We start from the raw sequence: 12,846 nt of genomic DNA on the forward strand, positions 1-12,846 counted from the left end.
AGGTTTTCTTGCTCTTTTGAGAGACGTTCTGGAAACCATCTTCTCCTCTCCCCACTGTACCATCACCCCCTGAGCCCCAGATGTGGACAAGGAGGCAGGTAGCCCAGGGGTTGTCAGAGGCTATCTTGTATGCCAGCCTTAGGATGACAATGGAACAATAAAAAACAGAAAAGGAGGACTCTGGGTCCTTGCTGACATCATTGAGCCACTAAATCAGACCAACCCTGAAGCCTGCCCTACTATTTACATAAGTCAATAAATCCCCTTAATTATTTAAGCCAGTTTGAATTGGGTTTTGTGTTACTTAGAACTGAACACATTCTGATACAGAAAGGCAAGGGCATTCAGTCCAGGTAAGAGGAGCAGTGAGAGGAAAGGTAGAGAGGAATGCAACAGCCTGACCCTGACAGGTATTGTGGGCAGTTCAGTATCTGAGCATAGACTAGGAGGAAGGCACCCAAGGACTGAGGCTGAAGAGGTAGACAGGAGTCGGAATATGGAGCTAAATATGTGCCACGCCAGAACATGTTGACTTTATCCTATAGGTAGGAGGGTAACATGGAACTTTTTGGACAAAGCAATGACTTGCTTCAATTTTTATCTTGGACAGATCACTAGAGGATTAGAAATGGGTGAGACTAAAGACTGAGAGATGGGTTAGGCCAGGAAAGAAACCGTGAAAACCTGAACAGAGTCAGTGAGAGTAGGGATGTAGGTTAGGGGACAAAAATAAGAGAGATTTTAGAGGTGGAATCCAAATTGCTAGGTCACCTATTGGATGTGAGGGGCAAAGGGGAAGGAGGAGTTGGGCTGATGTCCACCTTTCTAGCCTGTGTTCCTGGCATTAGGTGGCACCATTCACTGAAATGGGGAATACAGACCGATGAGTTCCATTTTTGACATGTTGAGTTTCAGGGGCTGTGGCATGTAAAAGTGTTGTTTGGCAAGTTCAATAATGTCCCACAGGCTGCTTTTAAACTTTTAAGATCAATTGCCATGTTTTGTGATTAAGTTTTTCACACAAAAATCCAAATTTACCCTTTCTCTTGAAAAATCAGAAGATCTGACCACATTGGGCCAGTATTCCCATATGGGAAACTTACATTTTGCACGTGCCCTTCTATTCACCATAATCACACCCCTCCCTATTGCCTTGCACGCAGCCTGCTCTATCTGGCCCCCTTAGGGATCTGAATTTGCAACCCCTCATATAGATGCAATTGCTGTCATGCAAGTATCATCCCCTGAGTCAAGTTCTCCTTGATCCATCACTCCTGTGTGCTTCACTTTCTAGGTGCATTTCTAGTAGCGTCTGGAGCCCCTACCATCACCAAACTCTCTGGTCACCCAGCTCCGCCACCTGGCCACTCTTCCCTTCTCCTATAGTTGGCCTTGCTGCCACAACCCTGTCCCAAATGGAGTGCCTGGTTTGCAAGTCCCACTGCTGGTAAGCTCTGAGCTCCCATCCAGCATTTTCCCTTCTTTTGTCCTTTTAGCCTTTCTTCCTTCCAATTCCGGAAGGGTAGTTTCTATCAGACCAGGAAAGGAAGGGTCAGAGATGGATCCGCCTTTCCGACACAAACAGAGCTAAATTGGAGGAAGCTAAAGGTTACAGCCTTCGAGGTACATCTGTTTATGCAGGGCTGCCACCAGCACCCTAATTGAAATTGTAATGGAGGCAGTTATGTCACTCTTCTATCTTTTCTTCGTCCCTGTTATCTGCCACCCCCACCAATCCCAACCCTGGTGCTCCCCCCACACGCATTCACACAAATGTGCTCACGTGGTACCCTCCTTCCTACTGGCCAAAATCACCCATCCACCAAAATCTCCTCCCCTTCTTCAGAATAACGTCTGCTCTCTCCAACCACGTTACCAAGTATTTTTCTTCTTTTCTTTTTCCTTTTTCTTTTTTGCACATTCAGGCTCTCTAAATATCTGTATGAACAAACTTTACTCAGACAGCAGTTGAACTTGAAAATTCAGCAGTTTGAATTGAGAAGTTAGTAAAATTGAGCCCTACTTAGGATTTTGGCATTACGAAAGAGAAGCTTCCTGAACTAGACGATCAATAGGAAACGTGTGCGTTGGGGGGGGGGGGGGGGGGAGCTACAGTCAAATGCAATTCTGGGAAACCACGGAGGAATTTATTAAGAAGCTACTCTCGGTCACACCTAACAGACCAAAGCAAGCCCGCTGAGTTCATCGCTGGAGTTACGTTGATCCCATGTTATCTACACATAAAAACCTGACGTGTACTTTTTGTCTGAGAGCGCGCTGTTCTCATTAGCAGTAATGTCCGTATCGGGCTGCTCATGAACACTGAAAAACAGAAGCTCTTCACTTCCTTTGCCTTGAATTATTGCTTCCTCCCTTGGCTCCAGAACTATACTTGAATCTTATACAGGAAAATGTGTCTTCCGCACATTGGCGATACTCATGCTTTTATTTAGAACAGCCCGCTCTTCTTTTTTCTATTACCAGTGATGTCTTGTAGGTCTTAAGTATTTGTAAAAGGGTATTGCTAACAGAATTGTGATTGGTGGTTATGTTTCGGTGACGGCCATGTTGCTATGATAAGCTTTATCAGCAACAATATGACAACATATCAAAGAAAAAATGTGAAAATAATAGTAATAAGACTAAATCCCACCAGCCTCATATGATATTTCCATTTTTTCATATAGCTTTATTTAGTGCATCCATATTAAATGTATTTGTATTTTTTATATTTTTATTATCACTTAATATATGATAGGCAAAACATCTGTATGTGGTGGTGTGGTTGGATGATTATGGGTGAGTTGGTCATCATTCACAGCAAGTCTTAATTTAGTTAGACTTATTCATTTATCAGTATAACATTAATCTTTATTGGCTGCTGCAACTCATGGATATTTCCTTAAATAGCAATTTAAAATACCATCTCCATTGTGTCTATTTTTTCTATACTACCAAGCAATTAACTCAGTTTTCTGAGTACACTGACCAGGTGTTCCACAAATTTAACTCAATTCTGACACTATCTGCCCGGATATAGCATCAGATTCCACAGGTTAAGGGCTTAATCCCACAGGACTGCCCCACTTCAGACACCAATCACAAGTCCAGGTTGTTACCAATGCTTCTGAATGACCGGCTATAAATCACAAGTTCCCATGACCCCCTCCTTGCATTCGATTAATTAGCTAGAGCGACTCACAGAATTTAGGAAACCAGTTTGCCTATTAGATTGCAAATTTATTACAAAGGATATTAAAGGATACGAATCAACAGCCAGATGAAGATATATAAGGTGAGGTCCCTAATGCAGGAGCTCCTGTCCCATGGAGTTTGGGAGCCGGCATGTGGATGCATTCTGGTTCACCAACCTGGAAGCTCTGTAAACCTGGTCCTTTTGGGTTTTTATGGAGGCTTCATTACATAAGCATGATCGATTAAATCATTAGCCATTGGCAAGTGATTCAACCTCTAGCCTCTCTCCCCTCTCCAGACGTCAGGAAACGTGACTGAAGGTCCCAACCCTCCAATCACATGATTGGTTCCCATGACAACCAGCCCCATCCTTAGGCGCTTTCCAAAAGTCACCTCATTAATGTAAACTCAAGTGTGGCTGAAAGGGGTTTGTTATGATGTCAAGACACCACTACAGCTCTTATCACTTAGGAAATTCCAAGGGCTGTAAGAGCTCTGTGCCAGCAATGGGGTCAAAGATTAAGTATATATTTCTTATTATAAATCACAATATCATACTGTCCCTCCACATTCTAAACAGAAAGTATAACCTTTAACTCTTTGCTTCCCAGCTCTTGTGAAAAGCTCACGTTTGAGAAATCACATTCGGGTAGAATTGCATGAATGTTCTAATTCAAGCATTACTCTATATTCTACTCCTTATCAAGCCAGCTCCTGAATGTGCTGCCTGACTTGGATCTTACTGCTTTGACCGAAATCTACTGTGTCAGTTGCTTAGTGTGCCTCAAAGGATGTTGATAGAATTGGTCATATCACATCTGAAAACAAATATAAATGGAAATATGTGAACATGTGGGCAATCTCAAAAGTCATCAAAGAAAATTTAGACAGTGAGATGACTATTTTTGCTTACCAGATTAGCAAAGATTTTTTTTTTTTTTAACGGATAGTGAGCACATTACTAGGCAACCACGAGTGACTGGGTCTAGCTAGAATGTCAAGAGTGAGACAGGGAAGACCAAGAGGTTGTCAGAGACCTGATCTAGTCATTCAAGCATTCAACAAATATGTTTTTAGATCCTAGTATGTACCAGGCACTGGGATACATGATGAGGATACAATGACGAGCAAGAAGGATATGGTCCCTGCTCTTGTAAAGATTACAGTCAAGTAGGGTAGATAGGTATCAATCAAATGATCACACTAATTAATGTATCATTGCAATCTGGGTTGGGTTTTCCGCCACAGAGACCACTAGGTGTCCCCATATCCATTCACTCCATCTCCAGGTTCATTGCTAGGCATGTGGCAGCCAAAATGAAGGCTACTCTCCCAGCCTCCCTTACAGCTATGTGTGGCCATGTGACCAAGCTTTGACCAGTGATAGGTGAGTAAAGTAGTAAGTGCAATTCCTGAGCCATAACCTTAAAAGAAGTGGGTGTGCTCTCCCTCTCTTCTTTCTCCCTCCTGATGGCTGGAATGTGAGTATGGTGGTGAATCATCTCAGAGCATGCTGGTGAGGGCAACAACGTAAAGATGTCGATGCAACAAGGTAGAAGGATTCTGGGCTTCCAACATCACGGAACTCCAGATAAGTCCTGGGCTGCCTAGGCACACCCTGTATTGTGAGCAAAAAGTAATCTTCTATCTGATTAAAGTCACCAGGATCTCTGTTTCAGCAGCAGATCTATGTCCTAACTAACACATATTCTAAAAAGATGAGACTTCTATCAGACACCATACAAGGATCACGACCTAGCCTGGGGTGGAGGTGGGCTTCTCTGAAGTCTTGACACTAGAGCTCAGATTGATGGATGGTGGATTTAACCAGGCTGGAGGTTGGGGTAGGCAGGGAGGAGTGGCCTGGGGGAGGCTTATTTAAGAACCGAAAGAAGGCCACTGCGGCTGTAGAGCCTAGGGAAAGACCGTGTAAGAATAATGGTGGAGCTGATGCTGGATTTGAAGGGCTTGAATGCTGTATCAGAGAAGAACAATGGAAAACCATGAAAATGTTTTAAGCAGACAAATGAAATGATCAGATTTGTGCTTCAAATGCATTGTTCTATTTGGGATTAGGGTTAGGGTTGGTGTTTGGATAATATTGCAGTAGTCGAGAGAGAAGTTATGGTGCCTTTGCCTATTGTTGGAGTCCTCATGAGCACAGGACACATGCACAAGACTGTTCACGACAGTGTTGTTTGTAGCAGAAACCATGAACAAGCTCCAGCTGCTCGCAGCAACAAAATGAATAAGCCTCACAAACATTGTGTTGATCAAAAAGAAGACAGAGGTAAAAGAACGTATACGGTATAATTCTGTTCGTATGGTTCAAAAACAAGCAAAATCAGTCTACGTCAAACCCAAGGTACCACTCATTGTAAAACACACCATTATTTTATATTTCTGTATTTATATTTTAGATTTCTTCTAAGAAAGAAAAAACGCTGCCAATTAAACCACGACGAGCCATTATCGTAAGCATAGCTCAACTTCAGATATGTTAAAATATGAAAAAGAGAACTTCTTGGATTTGATAAAGTGAGGTATATTGTTTAGTGATTCATATCTAGGTGATAAAACTAAAAAGAAAAGCAAAAACATTATCACAGAAATCAGGATAGTGATTTCTTCTTGTAGAGAGGGCTGGTTTTGTAATAAAAGAAGTGCACACGGGAGTGGGGAAGCTTCTGGAAAGCAGCAGTGGTTAACTTCTTAACCTAGAGAGTAGTTTATGATCATTCCTCAAAGTGTGTGTACAGGTATACACTTTCCTGCATGCCTGCTATATGTCCCAAGAAAGAAAGACACAGGGACAGGGAGGGAGGGAGGAAGGAAATAGGGACGGTAGGAAGGCAGGAAAGGAAGAAAGGAAGGGAGGGAGAGAGAGAGAGAGAAAGAGAGAAAGACCTAGGAAAGTGGTAAGACAGGTGGAGGAGTAGAACCGAACTGAGAGATGCCGTAAGTGTGGAGGGTGTACGGGCAAAGGCCCTGAGGCTGCAGAGTGAAGAAGGTAAGAGGGAACAAGCCTGGGAGCAGGAAGACCTACTAAGCAGTGAGAGGTATCTAAGCCTGACTTAGGTACCAGCATGAGAATAGAAGAAAGGGAGCACATGGGAAAGACGCTTAGCATTGAGAGTAACCTGGCCTTGGATCTGACCAGACATATTGGTTGGTTGAATGATTTTGATTGTCAATACCATCTTCATAGCCATCATTTGTGGAGAGATTACTACATTTCAGACACCAGCGCTTTACATGCATTGTGTTGTTAATCTTTACCACCACTGGAAATGGTAAATATTACTGTCAATCGTACTTTAGAGATGAAAAGTGAGGCTTAACTCACACAGTTAGTGGCTGAGCCAGGATGCACAGCCAGGTCTGACCAGCACTCCCGCAATTTACTTACCAGTCCCCTGTCATTAGACTCAGGTAGCAGAATAGATTTTCTCTTGCGTCTCATGCACAAAGATTGTGTTACTGGGCGCCATGCTCTACCCAACTTTCAAAATGAGGCAAGCAACTTGATCTGCTGAGATCTTCTTCCATCCTTCAGTTGCTCTGCCCTGAGTCTCTCCACCTTTTTCTAGCAGAGAAGTGCTCCTGAACGATCAGCCTCTATGCTCACCCATAAGTCATGGGACCAGAAGCACAATGTGACAGGCAGCCTCTGCCAGACCTCCTTGGCTGTGTAAACAAGTCAAATGGTGTTTGAACCCTCTGATTCTGTGTTGTGATTCCAGGGTTTTAAGGCTGGGAATTGGGTCTTCCATGAAATTAGAACCAAATCTTTTCCTGTAGAAAACCCATACAGGATGAGTGGGTCAGGAAACATGCTCATCTCCCCCAAAAGGCCATGAGAGATAAGTTCTAATAAACAACAACAACAGGGAAACAAAAACAGCAGGAAGAAAAGGAGAAGGATTGCTGAAAAAAAAAGTGAAGGATTTTGAAAACAAATTCATAATTTGCCCTTCACAATTTAGCAGAGTTTGCTTTATTTAAGAACCACCTGACTTTCTCACTAAAGCTTTCTTGGCCTTTATAATTGCCCATATACTACCCAAAAATACATCTGGGGATAAACTTCTGTTCATTTTTAGTAAGGATGTGTTTTCTTTTCATATACACAACCTCTTTTTTCTCCAAGTTATACTGCCTTACTAACTTGGAAAATGTGCCCCTAATAAATTGCAAGAGTTTTTGTGGGTGTGTTGTCAAGGTTTGTCATCCATATTCAGTAAGCGTTAAATGACCAATTCTAGGATTTTGTCAAACATTGGCTGGGAAGGTGATGCCTACATCTTTGTGAACGCTGACTGTCAGGTTCTTGTCCTGTAGTTGTTCTGGACATCTTCCATTCACTCCTCCAGATCCGCTCTGCACCCTTCTCCACTCTTCTCTGTGCCCTGGGGGGCTGACCTGTAAGGACAGCTGGCTCTCCCACCCTCTGGTTCCATTGGGTTCAGCCCGTGGGGAACACAGCAAGAGATCTGAGGGAGGTGGTGGGTGTGACTCCCTCCCTGTGGGGTTACTTGCAGCAAGTCTAGCTGCATAAAGGAGGTCAGGGGTCTCAGCTATTCTCTATGAACAAAAATTTGCTTCAAAAGGCAAAGTGAGGGTTTGGGTTCCTCTCTAATTTCTGACTCACACTATACGAGCTCTCTAAGCTGTGAGAGCATAGAACACCAAGACAAAAGTGGAAAGTGATAGAATTCTTGGAGAGGGTAAATCATGTTTTAGGTTTTCCTGTTTCATCAAGCCATGGCCATTAGAGATGATCCAGTCCAAACCCTTCACTTGGGAGATGAGGACAGAAAAGCCTGAGGTCAGATCAGTGGCAGATTCAGGTCTGGGACCAATGTTCCCTGGCTTCCAGAAGCCAACCAACTAGAGGGTGAGGGCCCTGGGCACCTGGACAGGTCCAGTGACAATAAACTCTGCCCACCTGGGCACTACCCAGTCATGATCTGAAGCCCAGGAACAGGCTGACAGGGACAAGCCAGACCCTAGGTGATGACAAGTGGAGCTGGCACAGCAGTAGAAGCAGGAGTGGTTGGTGACAGCCACAATAAAGAGGCCTGAAAAGCAGACAATCCGATTAAAAAATAGGCAGAAGATCTGAATAGACACTTTCCTAAAGAAGACATACAGATGGCCAACAGGTGCATGAAAAGATGCTCAAATTGTCAATCATCAGGGAAATGCAAATAAAAACCACAGTAAGACATCACCTCACACCGGTCAGAATGGCTATTATCAAAAAGACAAGAAATTACAAGTGTTGACCAGGAAGTGGAGAAAAGGGAGCCCTTGTGCAGTGCTGGTGGGAATGCAAACTGGTGCAGCCATCATGGAAGATAGCATGGAGGAGCCTCGAGAAATTAAAAATAGAACTAACATATGATCCCGCAATTCTACTTCTGAGTATTTATCCAAAGAAAACAAAAACACGAACACAAAAAGATATATACACCCCCATGTTCATTGCAGCACTATTTATGATAGACAAGATATGGAAACAACCTAAGTGTCCATCGATGAATGAATGGATAAAGAAATTGTATATATATATATATATATACACAATGCAATATTATTCAGCCATAAAAAGAATGAAATCTTGCCATTTGCGACAACATGGACTTGAGAGCATTATGCTAAGTGAAATAAGTCAGACCGAGAAAGACAAACACCATATGATCTCACTTATATGCAGAATCAAAACGAGGAAAAACAAGCTCATAGGTACAGAGAGCAGATCGCTGTTGCCAGAGGCGGGGGTTGAGGTGGGTCAAGTGCGTGAAGAGGGTCAAAAGTTAAAAAAAAAAAAAAGATGGGGCCAGCCTGGTGGCACAGCTGGTAAGTTCGCACATATTGCTTCTTGGCAGCCCGGGTTCGCCAGTTTGGATCCCGGGTGTGGACATGGCACCGCTGGGCATGCCATGCTGTGGTAGGCATCCCACATATAAAGTAGAGGAAGATGGGCACGGATGTTAGCTCAGGGCCAGGCTTCCTCTGCAAAAAAAGAGGAGGACTGGCAGTAGTTAGCTCAGGGCTAATCTTCCTCAAAAAAAAAAAAAAAAAAAAAGAGAGAGAAAGAAAATGAAAAACAAAAAGGCCCTGAGGTCCAGGCATTGATTTTTATTCTAAAGCACTAGAAACTTCCATCTTTGAATAGTTTAGTATAAAAAGAAAACATGGAAAAGGAAGGTTAAGGGAGATAGTATTTATGGCAAACCCACTACATTCAAAGTTCTGTCATCTTACCCAAGTGCTATACTGTGGTCAGAATGCGTTGATGCCTTTGTGTAAAGAAGCAGAATTTTGAGGGAGTCCACATCTCAAATTCTGTTAGTTTAACTAGAAAGATATAATGCCAGGACCCCTTTATTTCTTTTTTCAAATTAATTTTTAAATTTTTATTTCTAGATCACTTAAAATAAATATTTAAGTAATTTCAGACTTCAAATAGTTTCAAATTTACAGAAAAGTTGCAAGAATAATAAAACTCTCATATACCTAGGTAAACCAATTTTTAACATTTTACTACATTTGCTTTATAATTCTCTGTCTATATATATGTGTGTGTACATATACAAAATACGTGCTTTTTCTTCTAAACCATTCAGAAATAGATTGCATACACCTTGCTCCTTCACCCCTTATAAACAAGGATATTCTCTTACTTAACCACTGTACAGTTATTAAAAACAAGAAACTTAATAAATAATTTGAATTTAATCTATAGTCCATATTTCAGTCTCATTAATTGCCCTAATAACTTGCTTTATAAGCAACTTTTGTCTGGGCCAGGATCCAATCCAGGATCACTTACGTCATTTAGTTGATGTGTCTCAGCCTTTCTTTGTCTTTCGTGACGTGGACATTTTGGAAGAACACAGGCCAGGTATTTTATACAATGATCTTAAACTTGTATTCTCTAACGCATCCTCGTGATAAGTTTGGTGCACTTTGTCTGCAATGCTACCAAAATGGCGCCGTGTCCCTTTCAAGGCGTCCCATCTGGAGGCATGTGATGTCCTTTTACACTTCACTGGTGATTTCGATTGTGATCGCTTTGTGAAAGTGTTGTCTGGTTTCTCCACTCGATAGTTACCATTTTTCCTGTCGTAATTAATAAGTAACTGTGGGGGATACTTTGAATAAACATTGTTTCTTTTCAAACTTTCACTCCCCAGATTTAGTTTCCATTGATAATTCTTGCCTTGAGTAAAATTTTCTACAATGGTTACAACATGGTAATTTTGTAACTCCATTATTTCTTCTAACTCCCCTATTAGTTGGCATTCTACTGTAAGATAAAACACTTCCTTCTCTCCTATTTATTTATTTATTCCTTTATTTATTTTCTTATCTACCAGTAAGGACTCCTGGATCTTCATTTTTTTCAGTGAATAATAACCTATTACTCTTATGTATTTTGATGCACTAATTGACCAGGTTTTGGCCAGTTGGCAACATTTCAAGCTGGCTTTTGAGTGTTTTGGACGTGCCGCCATCTTTTTCCTTTTTAGCACATTCTTACTTTCTGCATCAACACAATGTTTCAGGCTAAGCTTGGACTTCTTCCACCTCAACCTTGAAATCAGCCATTGCTTAAAGAGAACCATTTCCTCTTAGTGGGGAATTGTGTTACATGCACTAAATTTCTTCTGGGGTGTCATTGCTCCTAGACTCCTTCAATGAAAAGAGTTAGGAAAATATTAGAAATCATAAGTTTAACTAAAATCAATTCCAAACAGTTTTATAAGGCTCTTCTTTGCCTTCACTAAGCATATTTGTATCTCCTTTCTTATATAGTGGGGACCCTAGCTCCCAACAAATCCACATATTTATTCCTTTGTTCAATCCTATAATACACATAGTGTAGCTTTAGAATTGCTATTGCCACACTGAAGAAAAGAACTAAGAAGAATTCAAGATTTTTTTGCACTTATTTTTTTCTTTAGACCGGATATATAGTCAAATTACTACATTCAAAAGTTATTTAGTTCATTTTTTTCCCTCTTTCAATGTGGCCATGATGTTCATTTAAAAATATAGTTCAGTTTAAGTGCTTCTATTTACCCTCAGTTTTAGGGGATTTTTTTTCATCCTTGGTGATTTATTTTTATTTTAAAATGTCTAAAACATTAACATAACTCTAAAAGTCAAAACTATATAAAAAGGTGTAGTCAGAGAAGCGTTATTCCTGCCCCTATAGTTTCCATGCCTCCTTTACACACACTTTTTGCAGGTAACCAATTTCATTAGATTTTGTTTTGTAAAAGTAAGCAGAACATGCTTTTTAAAAATTTCTCTTCTTACGCAAAGGTAGCATACTATACATACACTTTTGCAACTTGCATTTTTCACTTAATAAATCACTCCCTATCACTTCTAGTCCTAGCTAGAACGCCATCGTGTGTACGTACCAAGTTTATTCAACCGGGCTCCTGTGTTTGGCCATTAAGGTAGTTTCCAAATTTTGCAATTACAAATGATGCTGCAATGAATCACTTTGTGCATTTATTTTTGTATTCTTGGAGGCGCATGCTCATGGTGAGTTTCTAGACGTAGAACACTGGGTTTGTTTGATACGGCCAAATTCCCCTTTGTAGGCATGGAATCATCTTCCTTCCCAGCGGCAATGTTTCCTCATAGCCTCCCCAACAGAATATGTTGCCAACCTTCTGAATCTTTGCCAATCTGAAGAAGGAGAAATGGGAAGTCAGTGTAGTTAATTTGAGTTTTTCTTATGAGTGAGGTTAAACATCTTTTTACATGCATAGAGACTATTTTTATATAAATAACTCATGAATTGATGCTCCTCATAAAAACTTCAAGCACTGCAGATAAGTCCCTTTAACCATCGCCCACAACCTGGTCCCATTTTCCCCTACCCAAGGATAACTACTGGGATGGATTTGGTGCATATCCTTCCAGTTCTTATCTAAGGTCTTTACATATGAATATATGTCCCTGGAGAAAGTACACTGAATCCTTTGGTAGATTTTGGTTTTTGTCTTTTACTTTTTTCAGTGTATCATACTATTACGTGCCTTTCTGCAGCTTCACTTTTTTTTTTTTTACAAAGAAGTAAAACACTTTAACGCTCAATATTTTAAATTACAGTATACTAAATAAATATTTACTTTTACTATTTTTCTATTTCCCCATACATTTATAACCAACCAGAATTTTTAATATTTTGATAAAAAATTTTATTGTGGTAAAAAACACAACATAAAATTTATCATCTTAACCATTTTTAAGTGTACAGTTATGTATATTCACATTGTTGTGAAACAGATCTCAAAAACTTTTCCATCTTACAAATCTGAAACGCTACATGCATTACACAGCAACTCCCCCTTTCCCCTTCTGCCAAACTCCTGGTAACTACCATCCTACTTTCTGTTTCTGGATTACTTTAGATATCTCATAGAAGTGGAATCATACAGTATTTGTCTTTTTGTGACTGGCTTATTTCACGTAGCTTGTCCTCAAGGTTTATCCATGTTGTAGCATTTGGCAGGATTTCCTTCCTTTTTAAGGCTGAATCATATTCCATTGTATGTATATACCACATTTTTTGTCCGTTCATCCATCAATGAACATTTGGGTTGCTTCCACCTCTTGACTACT

The 12,846-nt window shown here is 40.8% G+C and overlaps 1 protein-coding gene and 1 long non-coding RNA gene across 3 annotated transcripts in view; both read right to left on the reverse strand.

Moving 5' to 3' along the window:
* Nucleotides 1-6,786, reverse strand: part of LOC139085210 (uncharacterized) — a 47,443-nt gene extending 40,657 nt beyond the window's left edge. The window contains exon 1 of the long non-coding RNA XR_011543340.1: nucleotides 6,605-6,786. This is a non-coding gene — a long non-coding RNA (uncharacterized lncRNA). The remainder of the gene's footprint in view (nucleotides 1-6,604) is intronic.
* Nucleotides 6,787-9,319: 2,533 nt separating this feature from the next.
* LY96 (lymphocyte antigen 96) overlaps nucleotides 9,320-12,846 on the reverse strand; it is a 32,387-nt gene continuing 28,860 nt past the window's right edge. The window contains exons 4-5 of one of the 2 annotated variants that reach the window (XR_011543342.1): nucleotides 11,634-11,907; nucleotides 9,320-10,323 (exon numbers count right to left, since the gene is read on the reverse strand). The gene's annotated coding sequence lies outside the window, so the exon portion shown is untranslated. Of the gene's footprint in view, nucleotides 10,897-11,633; nucleotides 11,908-12,846 lie in introns of both variants that reach the window. The other variant, XR_011543341.1, reaches the window with a different exon arrangement.

Source organism: Equus przewalskii, chromosome 8, assembly GCF_037783145.1.
Source record: "Equus przewalskii isolate Varuska chromosome 8, EquPr2, whole genome shotgun sequence".
NCBI lineage: Eukaryota > Metazoa > Chordata > Mammalia > Perissodactyla > Equidae > Equus > Equus przewalskii.